Source organism: Plodia interpunctella, chromosome 11 (genome assembly GCF_027563975.2).
Source record: "Plodia interpunctella isolate USDA-ARS_2022_Savannah chromosome 11, ilPloInte3.2, whole genome shotgun sequence".
NCBI classification, from domain to species: domain Eukaryota; kingdom Metazoa; phylum Arthropoda; class Insecta; order Lepidoptera; family Pyralidae; genus Plodia; species Plodia interpunctella.
This window is the reverse complement of record NC_071304.1, coordinates 7,022,626-7,036,033: the sequence shown is the minus strand read 5'-3', so window position 1 is coordinate 7,036,033 and position 13,408 is coordinate 7,022,626.

The window sequence follows — 13,408 nt, the reverse complement described above, 5'->3', positions numbered from 1 at the left end:
TCTCCATGTACGCCTCTTAATGAATAACAACATAGTTTGCATATTTTTATTACACCTATTTATTATTTACACAATATTCATTTGTATATTGCCGGGGCTTCACTCAATTTTTTTACAAAATTTTGTTTGATTAGTTAATTATAATCTCGGATAGATGTCAAGTTAATTATTACACCTTAACTCACAGGTCACGAGTAGCAATTTAGGTCCTTAACATAGTTGAAAGGCCTGGATGTGGCCCGCTTTGAAGCCTAAAACACCTGACATTGCTCAGTCTCAATATATACAAAATATGGTACCTAAATTGAAAGAGTAATGTCCTCTTTTTTCAAACTTTTCCACGTAAAAAATTCCGTCGTCACTACGTCAACAAGTACCTACAGATGAAGTCAGCACGTAACCCAAACAAACACGACAAAGACTGCATTTCATCGAAAATAAAACTGCGAATGGCAAACAATACGATGTACTCCAGCTTTAGAAAAAATGCTAAAAGAGTTTGAAATACACATGTAAGCTAGCTGGCTATGGTATGTATTCACTTTTTGTTGATCTTTGGCTATGAACGATGAAAATAAAAACTTAAATTACATTTTCACACTAATCTTTATGAACCAAAGATGAAGTAGTTGTGATAACAGATAATTAGTATAGAATTAGCTATACTGCGGTATTAGAAGGGATAATGGGATAGACTTATGATAATTGGATCTACTTGATCAAATGTATACTTACCTATTTCTATCAAAAATTACTTCAGTTTGTCCCACAATGTGTATTGTCTCTGTCTCCATTGTATTCCATTCCAATTAGCGCATCTGACTGATCATAATAGACTGTAACAGGTACGTAAAATGTTTTGTACATAGTTACTGAATACAAAGATATGCCGGTGTTGGTTATAATATACTAATGCATGTAATAAATGGAAACGAAAACTAAGAAAAATTCCTAGCCAAGCCCAACCGAGACAATAAATCATCTATCCAAATGGCGTGACATAATGTAACTTTTTGTTGCAGACGAAGTCTTATAAAGGTAGGTATGAATATAAGCTTTATTTTTATATATTTCTGAAATAACGGTTCACATTCCCATAACGTGTTATTCTTGATCGGGAAAAATTAACCCTCCTACCGTGAAGGCACGAGCGAGGGTTGATTTGCATTTTTATCGATAAATTGCGTTTGTTTTTTCAAAACAATCGTTTCTTTTAAGCCGATATGGAAAATAGGATCACTTCATTGATCATATTATTCGTAACGCATGTTTATGAAGATATTTTTTCCCAGAAACGATACCAATTTGATCGATATAAATAACTCACTATACCTATAACTCACTTTGACACACAAATTTGACTTGCAATAAAATAGTGTTATGATATGTTCAAAAATCTTATGTGAAATTGATTTCTTTTTTTTTTCAGAGAAAGCAAAATCTAATAAAACTTACTTATGTATTGCTAATTATAAAATAATTCATGATATGTTTCTAATTCCATGTAGGGCATTTAGCGTCAGACTAAAATGATTTCCATGTCCCACCAACTTTGTGGAGATCGCACTTCAGTTTCCAAGCGAGAAGTTCACAAGTTGTAAATAGTTTGCAGTTTTCTCAACACGAACTGTACTAAAATCTCAATTTGTGATTACGATTATTTTTAGCTGTAAAAGTATCTTTATCCTCTCACCCTAAGAAGATAAAAAAACTAATTGAATTTGAATTCAAAAGTTATACTTTTTATAGCTTTGTTCTTTCGTACTTGTAAGGTTTAGAATAGTATAGGATTATATAAGTAACATAATATTAGGTAATGTAAAATAGGTGTATGTAAGGAACATATGAAATTGGCTTTGGTATAGGAGGAACAAAAAGTCGAATATTTTTTAATATAATATATTTATTTAATCAAAGTAAGAACCATTATTATCTATGCACTTCCAGCCATCTCATAGGTAGTTCATTGATCCCTTTACTAAAAAAAACCATTCGGACGGGAATCAATAAAATCTTTGAAGGCGGTTTGGACTGCCCCTATCGGAGTTGAATTTTTTCCCTTGGAAGAAGTTATCCAAATTTCGAAAAAAATGGTAATCGGTCCGGAGAGTACGGTGGATGTCATAGATATTCCAATTGAAGCTCCTCTAATTTGGTAGCCGTCTGTTGTGCACTGTGTGATCTAGCGTTGTCGTGAAGCAACTGTGGCGTGGAGCGATTGACCAGCCTCGGTTGTTTAGCAACTAGCTAAGGGTCTAATATTTTATGTGAATACTGGATAATCGGTTTGAATATCAGACCTTAGAAGGATCGAATATCCACTAATCGTGTGGGTTTCATTTGAAATAGGTAAGGCCCTTGATTGAATTCCCATCAATACACTCGCCAAATATCCTCTTCATTGCAGGATTCAGTGGTAGAATTCTGTTCGGTTATAAGTATTCCCTGTACTCTCTATTCAATTATGTTACACCTTTTAAGTATTTTTTCTTATACTATATCATCAAAATTGTAACCCTTCATAATGTCCCTACTTTATTTTACTAAGTTTTATTAAGTTACTATTGGAGCCATTAACCACCACACGGCTTGTATATGCTTTGTATATTGCTATAAAATACTTTGATTAAAATGCTCCTAATCTATATAAAAGCAGCACATATTTAGGTCACCTTGATTTTGTTTCTTTTTTACTCTTTTGAGTTATAATTACCTTGAGTATTTCCTTATGCTCGTTTTTGGGCGCTCCAGCTGATGGCCCTGAGAAAATATAATGTAAAAGTTTCAGAAAATACAAATGTTTCTAAAAAAATAAAACTTCTTAGTAGTTAGTACTCGTTCGTAACCTGATTAGATATATTTTATTATGGTTATTTCAGTTACTGTCCTCAAAGACAAAGGCGTTCATATGAACATGAAAGCTTTCTTCTTACATTTCAATATCTACAAAATGGCGAATGGTAAAAAATAATAATTTATGAAGACTTATTCCCCTGCTAAGAACATATTGTACATCTTTATTGAGACTTTATACACTTTTACCAGTATTATTATCAGCTTTTTTCTCATGCATTATGTAAGTAAAATGCATAAGTAATTTTATATCTATGATAGTACTTGTAAGTTATTTAGATGCGATATAAGTACAGTTTTGGTTAATGGACTCCCGATTTATATAGAAGTTGTGATTTCGATTTATATTAGATCATAGTTCAACAAAAAAGAAAAAATAGATTAACTTAACAAAATGTCATATCGCTCCATACTATCTTTAGAACAGAAAATCTTATAATGAGCGACGTACAAGTCTTGAACCATTTCAACTAATTTGGCTTTGTTTGTCAAGCAATCCGGAGCAGAAGTAAACCGATTAGGAGTGGAGTCGAGTACCCGTTAACGTCTGCGAGACGACCCTCGATACCGAGAAGGCAATTTGTTAACTTTGTTACAGTTTCCTCTATCAAATAATATTATTAGATAGCCATTAGCTGAGACTTCATATTTGCCATTTCAGTTGGGACTGCGTAGGTGTGCTGAGTGGCTTTGATTAGAATGGATATACGAGTATATATAGTTCTTTAACTATATACTAACTATATTGACCCAAGGTCAAACATTACATTACAACGACAATAAGAGATTATGTTAATACTTACAAGACCCACATTTTTTCAATTGACGTTTTTGGGGATAAGGCTGCGGTGAAGTGAAGTCTATTGGTTCTTCTTCACCTGCGCAGTCTTGGAAGTCGGCAGTAGATTTAGTTTTTACGTTAATTTTTGACGTCAATAAGTGATGCCTAAGTTATCTAAAGAATTTTAATTTGAACTTCAGCTAGCTAGTAATAAAAAAAACTCATAATTGTGCGTTTTAAATGCTCTTTAATACCTCAGTCACCATATGAACAAATAAATCGTACCAATATTCATGTCTTATCGTAACGTCTCCAGCCAGTGCAATTACATTATGAGATTGTACTAACATCGTCAAAAGCCCACATTGACAACTATATGCCTACGACTATTGACAGGGAGAATTCCCATAGGTATAGTGGTATAATTCTATATGGCGACTCGAGTTTCAATGTAACCGTTGGGAGGCAACAATGCTTCGTGTGTATTGTGTCTGAGTGAATAGAAACGTATACGCCTTCTCGAGACGTTTCGGTCAAGAATTATTAACACCACATCCATATTGAACTCTATTGCAAAGCAATAAGGATATTCAAAGATGGCCACACTGTCAATATTGCTTTAAATATAGCCGTCTTATCTGTAATAGACTCTATGTCGCCTATTTTATTCGTGAAATGGACATATAAAATGTGATGTGCCGACTTTCTTTTTTACTTTCAGACAAACAAGTCGTTTTCATATCATGTTATTTCATTTTCCGAATAATGTAACTTTTGTTATGTTGAATGTTGGAAATTGACTATTGTTTTTATACTTACAATATATTTTTGTGAAATTTGGTATAATATAATCTTATCTCGAAATTTCCACGGAAGCGAAGCTCTAGAACTGGATTATACAACGCAGTAGTAGTATATTAAATTGTTATAATAAATTAGTAAATATTACCAAATACTTCTGAAAACTGAAAAAATCGGTTGCTGAAACTAATCGTCACACATTTCCCTTATCATTCTGTATGAGCCTGAGATATATATTGTCAGTATGAAAGAGTCAATCTTACGATAACTTTCTAGATGAATGCAAACTAATCAACAGGTTGTAACGTGTGTCCGTCCGTCCGAACTAATTGTATTGTAATAACACGCTCTACTGTTTGCGCAGCCGACGAGCCAGTGGAGGATAAACATAGGGAAATTAAGGATAACACGATGCTGTGGCGAGGCAGCCGAGCCATGGCTGATGCGGCACGTGTGACATATTACATTATTATTTCTACTTATATTTTAATTTTAATTTTTTTATTTCACTTATACAGGCCCAGCTGAAAATCAGCGCTGTGCCGCTCATGCCGCAGCATATAGCTGAGCTGGTTGGTTACCTTTTTGGCTTCGATTTTCGAATTTTCAAATACATTAAAAACATAATATGTAAATGTGTTTTGTTTAGCCGAATAAAGTTTTTCTTTCTTTCATACAGCTGTAAACTATATGCCACACGTATCGGTAATGGATTATACTCGTATCTAAAGTACCATATATAAACGTACAGTAGAGGCTTGGTAAAGATAGGATGAAAAAAAATTTTGGTTAGTAATTCATTTGTTTGTAGAATATAATCATTTTATTTCTATTAAATGTGGTACATTTGGGATCAACAATAGAAATTATATAACGTATCGCATATTTTACCAACAGTGGCATGCAAATATTATAATAAATTAAGAAAGAACTCTGTTGTTCATGTCGCATTGGATATTTTTACATACCGTGTTAACCATTCATTTAAAAAAAAATAGGGAAGCAAAGACTATCACAAAAATAGCACGCTCTTGACGTGTCCCTTACAAATTCATTAAATACGTTTGACCTCTTGAACACCGAAGAGATGAAATTGGAGGTCGTTATGCCATCCAACTGGCTGTTTAATTGAAAATCTGGAAAATGAAAGAATTCAATCCAAAAAAAAGTATACTCGAAATGAAGTGTTCTTTAGAGGAATATAAAGGTGGCTATCGAGTATGCCGTCGTTTTGTTCGAAGCAAAATTTTAGAACTTGAGGGCGAACGAAACGTTTGAGAATTTTAGTATGAAAGTTAAACGTCTCACTAAAATAATATAATGCTTATGAATGAATAAAAAAGATATGTTGAATTTTATCATTATACTTTTTGCCTTGCGTTAAAATTTTTTATGAAACCAAGTCAAATAAATTAGAGCTTTTCATATTCTAGATTAAATAATATTTCTCAACGCTACAATCTATTATAAATAATAAATAAATATATTACAACAAATCACACAGATTGAGCCCCAAAGTAAATTCGAGACTTGTATACATATAGATAACAAATACATATAGATAAACATCCAAGACCCGGGCCAATCAGAAAAAGATCATTTTCCATCATGACCCGACCGGAGATCGAACCCGGGACTCTCGGTTCCGAGGCAAGCAGTTTACCACTGCACCACCGAGGTCGTCTCTGTTGATGATTATTCCGATTATTCCGATTATGACGTTTAAATATTTATCCTTTATAACATTGTAACACTTGGTTGGCGAATAAATAATATGAATATCCGAATCAAATTATAAAACTGCATAAAAATATCTAAATTAAAATATAACAATATGAAATTATAAAATACAATTTCTGTTGAAAATAACTTTCGACCATGTTTATCTCCAACCTTGTCCTCTGAGCTCAACAAGAGTACGAAACAATCCCCCGCACACGTGGCGACGACAACAAAGACGCTTCTCGCAAAATGTATTTAGGTACTAACACTTCCCTTAGATCCGAGCTTTGGAGACCAGTCTGACTTACCGGTAAGCCATTATTGATCTCAATAAAAATGTAACAAACAAGTAATATTTTCGGTAGTTATCTGTCCTTGGGGAACGAAGTATGAGACGTCTAATGCCAAGATTAATTAAAGTCTTCACTGAAAAATGGTCTTTCGGATACATAACTACCTGTGCTCGCAAATATAAATCGAATAAAGCATAGAGTTACCTTTTATTTCAAATATTACGAAAAATATGCATTCATTATAAATAAAGTATCATAATGTATTTTTAGGAATTCAAATAAGATCTTGAAAGATCCTGAAAAACTCGTCCAATTTCCCCCTAGATTCGCCGTAGCGATACTTCATTTTATTATTTTTTATAAATTGTAAATGTAATGTTAGTCAGAATTGCATCAGTCAACTTTGCTGATAACTTTAATATTTCTAATCGGCAGCGGCGTGCTGGTAAAGAACGCCGAAGTTGACTTGTGCAACTGAGGCTTTGATTTTTCTTTTAACACTAATTTGTATGTACTCATGTATTTTTGCGAATAATTCCTTCCAAAATATATTCCAAAATATAGACATAAAATTATATTAAAACTTTTAGAAGAAAGAAAATAATCATGACAAGAGCAAAAATTTGTCGTGATTAAAAATTGGAACACACTTGTAATTTTAAAACACAAAGTGCGAGATTAAATGGATTAGCTGTGCTGCGGTTCAAAGAGAAACTGTTTAGTAAAATACCCTTTTCCCGCGCACAAGTTCAGGAAATTAAAAAGAGCCAAGTGAAAGCGGCCATTACTTATTCCGAGCAGACGGTGTCCTCGATAACTTACGCCGGATAGAAAATAAGTAACCAACTTGACTTCCCGCTAACTTTTCGCCCTAGTGATGCTCCCTGCTTTAACTTAGATTGTTTCTATTAAAATTAGATAAGTTGAGAAAACAGTAAACCTGCCAGTTACAAATTTTCAATATATTTGGTAAAAAATGTTACTCATTAGTTTGCCAAAATTGTATATATATTACATCTGAACAGTTAATGACTAAATAGTCGAATAAAATAAATAAGAAAAATAATTAAACAAATAAACATTAAAAATGTATAAACATTTATAAAAAAATTTAACTACCTACAAAGCACAAGGGTTAGATCTATTAATGGTAGCTTACTGAAATTGTAATTAAGTGAAATTTACTGAATTTGTCACCGTTGGCTGAAATGCAAATAACGTAACAGCTCGTCTTCACGCAAAAAAAAAATGAACGATATCTTATCCTACGAAATATAATAACAATAACGTAACTTGATATTTTTTGATTTTACTCATGACATTCCAAATTCGTAAGTATATATTAAAGGTATAAGGTTCCCGGTATCACCCGACACCGTACAGGTAGGTATAGTATATATAGACAAATATACTTATATGGAATGTGTTTGGTAAAATGAATGTTTAAAGTCATAAAAATCTAACTATGTGCATCAAACGCAATTTTTCAGTTGAAGGACCTTTCGGATTTTCAACAAAGTAACAGATATGAAAATTTTATAAGTTGAGGTTAACTTCTACAATGACATAATCCAAACGATTCGACAAAGTTGATTCGTCGTCGTTCGGAGCAAGGTTTACCGGGTGTCCTAGGTGAACTATGGCATGCTGCACAACGCGACGCGTCACTATAATCGTTATTGCTACTAGTGATTACTCCAACAACAGGTCATACGTAAATACAACCGTAAATTTTATAGTAACGCATCGCACCGCGTCACGTTGTCTTGCCTCGATTGTCGCTCGCCTATGACTGGGTTAGCTAAAACGGCATAAAATGTCGATCAGCATTAAAGCAAGCAGAGCGGAAATTACAGGTCGTGCAGCTGAGACTTTGTCAAGATTTGAGACGTAGTACGTTGTTGTAGTAAGGTAACGACAAAATAATGTATTAAAGAAATTTTTAGCAAATGTTTATCTAAAAAGTCTTTCACATACATACTTTCTTTAAAGGAAATATTATTATTTCTTATTCTTTGCACAGCCCACGAAAATGCTGGAGTACACATCATGCAGTAGTGATATGTGTTAATAGAAAAACAATATAACATCTGGGAAACACCATCGCTACGGTAACTGTAGAAGGCAGTAGAAGGTAACCTCATTAACTCGGCGAGAGGCAAATTCGGAGATTCGCGCAAGTATCAGATGCTGATAATCTATTACGACCCCGACGCCCGGCCCGGAAATTATAACTTATGGCCTGATCGAACCGACGTCAAACTTTGATATATAAGGCGTTGAAATCTCACCTATATTTGTCAATTTCATATAAGCTACGGGAGATTTGTAAATATGCCGTCACAAGGATAGGACCTACTGTCGTATGGTTCACCCTAGAATAGATGGATATAATACATGGATGTCGCACGAGGCGACTTCAGGTTACATAACCTAGGCACATGATAACAATAGTATTCCCAAGGAGAATTGACGTCAGGCAGGCTGTTGGTCATAAAAGCACAGGTGAATTTCCAAAACTTTGAGATTTTTTATTACGCTGACCCCGGCCTTCGCAGCATTACAATCTCGAACTGGAAGATGAGAGATGTCAGGAAAACTAAATAATGGTAATCGATAAGTATTTCCAGTTTAACTGTTGTCGAAAATACGCAATATAAATATTATAAAATATCCAATGCAATCACTCAACAATATTGCCAGATTACTGTTATCATTTGCAAATCAATAAGACACTTTCCCCAAGATACCCTTTTTCCTGTTTCCCCGTTCCCGCCAAAGTAAAATAAACCGCATTGATCAACAGAAACATCCAAATTCATACAATAATTTATTCAGCTCATTTGGGAGGGAGTGGGCTTATACAAAATACATGTAATGACCTTCCGTCCTTCAACAGTGCCCTTCCAGCGTTTGCCCTACTCATATAAAAAATACATTGCGCAAGGAATGGGAAACTATTTCTTTGTTCTTTGAGGACGTTTCGTATTTGTTTTCGTGGAAATCTATCGGATTTAATAATCGAGAGTCGAGATTTTATTTTATTTGGCTTTGATATCATTTTACACGATTTCTTCACTTCTTTCTTAGAAAAAACCATTATACCATAAATTATTTAGTTCTTCGAATGGGTTGCCTAACATAAGCACCGCCGCCGCCTATATGTCACAATGACATACTTTGTGTTATTGTGCGCGGTTTAAATTAACGTTAAAACTGACTGGTGCAACCAAGCCGTTATTAACAAAAATTAATTTATTTTCAAAAGACTTTCAATATATCAAAAGCCCGTGCCAAATAACGCACAATTACTTACATTCCCAAGAGTAACATATTAAGGACCATTGGTATGGTCTATAGTATATAAGTAATTAGTATTATTTTTAAATGAGTTAAATAAGTACTAACAGAAAGTTTACCCAGCCCTACCAATAATCTCCGTCTATACAAAAAAGCAACAGCCCTAAGAACGAATCCCGACAAAACAAAACACGTACGTTGAAGGCGACGTTAAGTGGTGTGTTCGGGCCTTGATGTGACCATTTAGTGTAGTGCCATCCATTAGTCGAACTACTGTTATCGTTAGTTCGAGACTGCAGGATCATTGCTATTTATCCACATCTATATAGGGTTAAGATGAAATTATGTTAAAATATAACTGAGGTAGCCTATGTATACAGTGTCAAACATAAATGTCATTAACTATATTAGAGTTATCTAATATTAGAGAGATAGACACACTTTCGTGTTTATGATATTAGTACATACTCGTAAATGAATAGGTATTTTCATTTTATATAATATTATCGTGTTTATGAAAAAACATATTGTAGACGGTGAAAATAGATAGAAATCAAATATTTAATTATTACAGTTTAGACATCATGAGTTCAGAGCAAATTGATACAGCAAAAAATGTGATAAAAAACTGATGATTAGATTCGATCATCACAAGTTTATGATTATCTCTAAAATATTGTACTGCCAACCGACAACTGGACGAAAAAGATATTCCCCGTGGACAGATTGTATTATGCTTAGCATACCCGAGAAAGCTCGCAAACACATATGGGTCACTGAAAACATTTATATTTTCGAGATAATACATTATATTTATTGGAAACAAAAACAATAAATGTGCCAAATTTCAGGTTGTTCATATAATTAATGTCTGTCGTTAAATGTAATGCGCAATTCATATTATATTATTGCTATTTTGACGTGCTTGCAAACAATTACGTTTATCAGTGAATAAACCAATCTTCTATCTGCTATACATATAATAAAACTATAAGGATTATGTCTGTACATAGAAGATATTAATTAAAAACATTTATGGTACTAATAGAAGTAGATTTTTTTTTGTCTCTCTGTCTGTATGTTTGTTCGTGGATTACGCAAAATCTACTGGTTAGAATTAGATGTTATTTTCACAGTTGTATAGCTGATAGTCTGACTTGAAATCTGATATAGTTTACATCACAATACGATATTTGGAACCCGAGATATCGATAATAATAAGTTATGACGCTTAAAGTAATGCAGTAATACAATAAATCTGAAGAGTTTTTGTTTGAGTTTGTTTGAACTCGTCAATCTCTTTAACTGCCGGCTTTAAAAAAACATATGTGTAAGAAAATTCAACAATAAAATATTATAGTCTTGTAGTAAAGTTCGTAGCACACCCAGAAGCGTAGCGGCTTGTAGCGGTTTCGTAGCAAATCTCGTAGCAGTCTCGCTATGAAATTACTTCGTACACATTTAGTATTTACTAAGAAACAATAAAGCTGTATTTTGTGTATTTGTTTAAACACTGGAGCCAGCACCAGTCTTATAATAATAAAATCATTTATTTCAATTTCCCTATTAAGTTAAATATTTTTTTGTTTTGTCCCTATAAAGTTAAATATTTTTGTATCAAGTGACCAGATTGATGAAAAATACTAAACGATTTTCAACTTTTTGTTAGTCGTAATACTAGTAGTAGTTGTTATAATATTCACTCTCATTGAGCGTTTTCCTGGATTCTTCCTCAACCGTTAAGCGTCGGAGCCCAGGGTCCGCTTTCTACATCTCTTTTTCTTCTCCACTTCGAACAGTTGTCGGCATCTCTATTTGCCAAACAATTGGCACGCATATCATCCTTGACGACATGAAGCAAGACTGCCGCAAATGCGCTGTAATACGTACAGTCAACAGCACATCAACCTACCCAAATGTATTGCAAACTCGTCGCTATTACCGCGCTATAGAGAGAGATTAATGCTGTTGACTGTACTAAAATAAAACGAGTAATATATTTTTTATTTATTTATTTATTTATGTTACAATAATTTATATGAAAAATACAAGCACTACCAACAAAAACCTATATAGGTTTATACATGGTAAGGCGAGTCACAACTCATTACAAATTTACTCAGTTAATATATTGTTCTTAAGCATTAATTTACATTTTAAGGTTATATTGGTTTCCAAATTAATTATTTGCTCACAAATATTGTTAGGGTATTCATTCAATATAGAAGGCAGAAAATACTCCCACATTTTTTTACCGTGGACATTGTTAACTGAAGGTAGGGTATATCTAGGTCACATAATCAATTAAGAGAAAGTTTTCGTCTTCAAACCCAGCGCTCTAGCACCACAAAACTAGTTGTCTCGACCTTATAAACAAACAACCATAAACAAAACATTTGTAACTCGCTGTTTTTGCACGAACAGTTATCCCCGGACGTTGTTTTTCTTACACTGAAAACTTGTAAAATGTGTTGAATAAACCATTGGTTTTGTTTTTTCAATTGATTGAATAAAAACAAAAGCTTTATTAATTTGACGTTGATTTTAACCGGCGCCGACGTTTAGAAAAAATGGCATACTCTGCATTTTTCTGTGTACGTTAAAGACGAGTCGTCGACGACACGTCAAAATTGACGGTGCAACTCACGCTTATTTTAAAAACTCTTGGTGTCTACAAATACATTATCTACAAAGCACCTGGCTTGTAGGCAATATTCTCCATTACAGAATATTATGTAATAACAATTTTCCTTAAACCAAGTCTTGCTGCTCCCCTGAGATCGCCTGGGACTCCAAAGCACTTTATTATTCACATAACCATCGATCTTCCATATACTGTAAACATAAGAGTGTTACGGGCAAAATATATTCCTTTATTGATGCTGTTTTTCAATTATTACACAAACTTTATTTTTAAGGTAACGAAATCTTTATAGGATTATTTCATTGTCCGTCTGTCTTAAATATTACTCTTTTATGGTAGTGCCATCTTGTTTGGTATCACTGAAAATCAGCGTCATGACTCTTCGTCACGGGACAAGCTGAGTGAGAGAGAGCATATTTAATGTACCTTTGTAATATAAACATTTTGTTCATTTCCTGTGATGACAGACGAATAGAAATAGAAATAAATGTATTCATAACATACTAATATATTCGTGTTATCTAAGTATCTATTAACCCATCCAGGTCATTAGCCAGTAAAAATAAATTAGAATCTAGTTAGAGCTTGTCACAAAGTATTAAGAGCAGTTGGTCGGAGTAGCTATTGTTTGGAGAATAAAATTAACAAAAGCTGAGGCAGAGTGGCTTGTGAAGCATGGCCCATTCAGCCGGCCGCTTGTTTTAGTAACTTAATTAGTTAGGCACCTCAACATTACCTGGCCTAAAGTACGGGACTTAGTATTTATTTATTTATTACTAGTTGCGACCCAGAACTTTGCTCTCGTTGAAATATTATATATATATTCGAGTTCTGTGGAAATTTTTATACAAGTTAACCTGGTAGATTTTGGGTGACTAAACTAGAAAAAAATTAAATATTTACTTCAGTAATTTATTTTGCCAAAAATTTACCTTAATAATTCATCCGAAAACTTATTTGAAAATCTCGTTTTATCTTATGTAACTTCTTAATTTTGTTCTTAACTTCTTAATA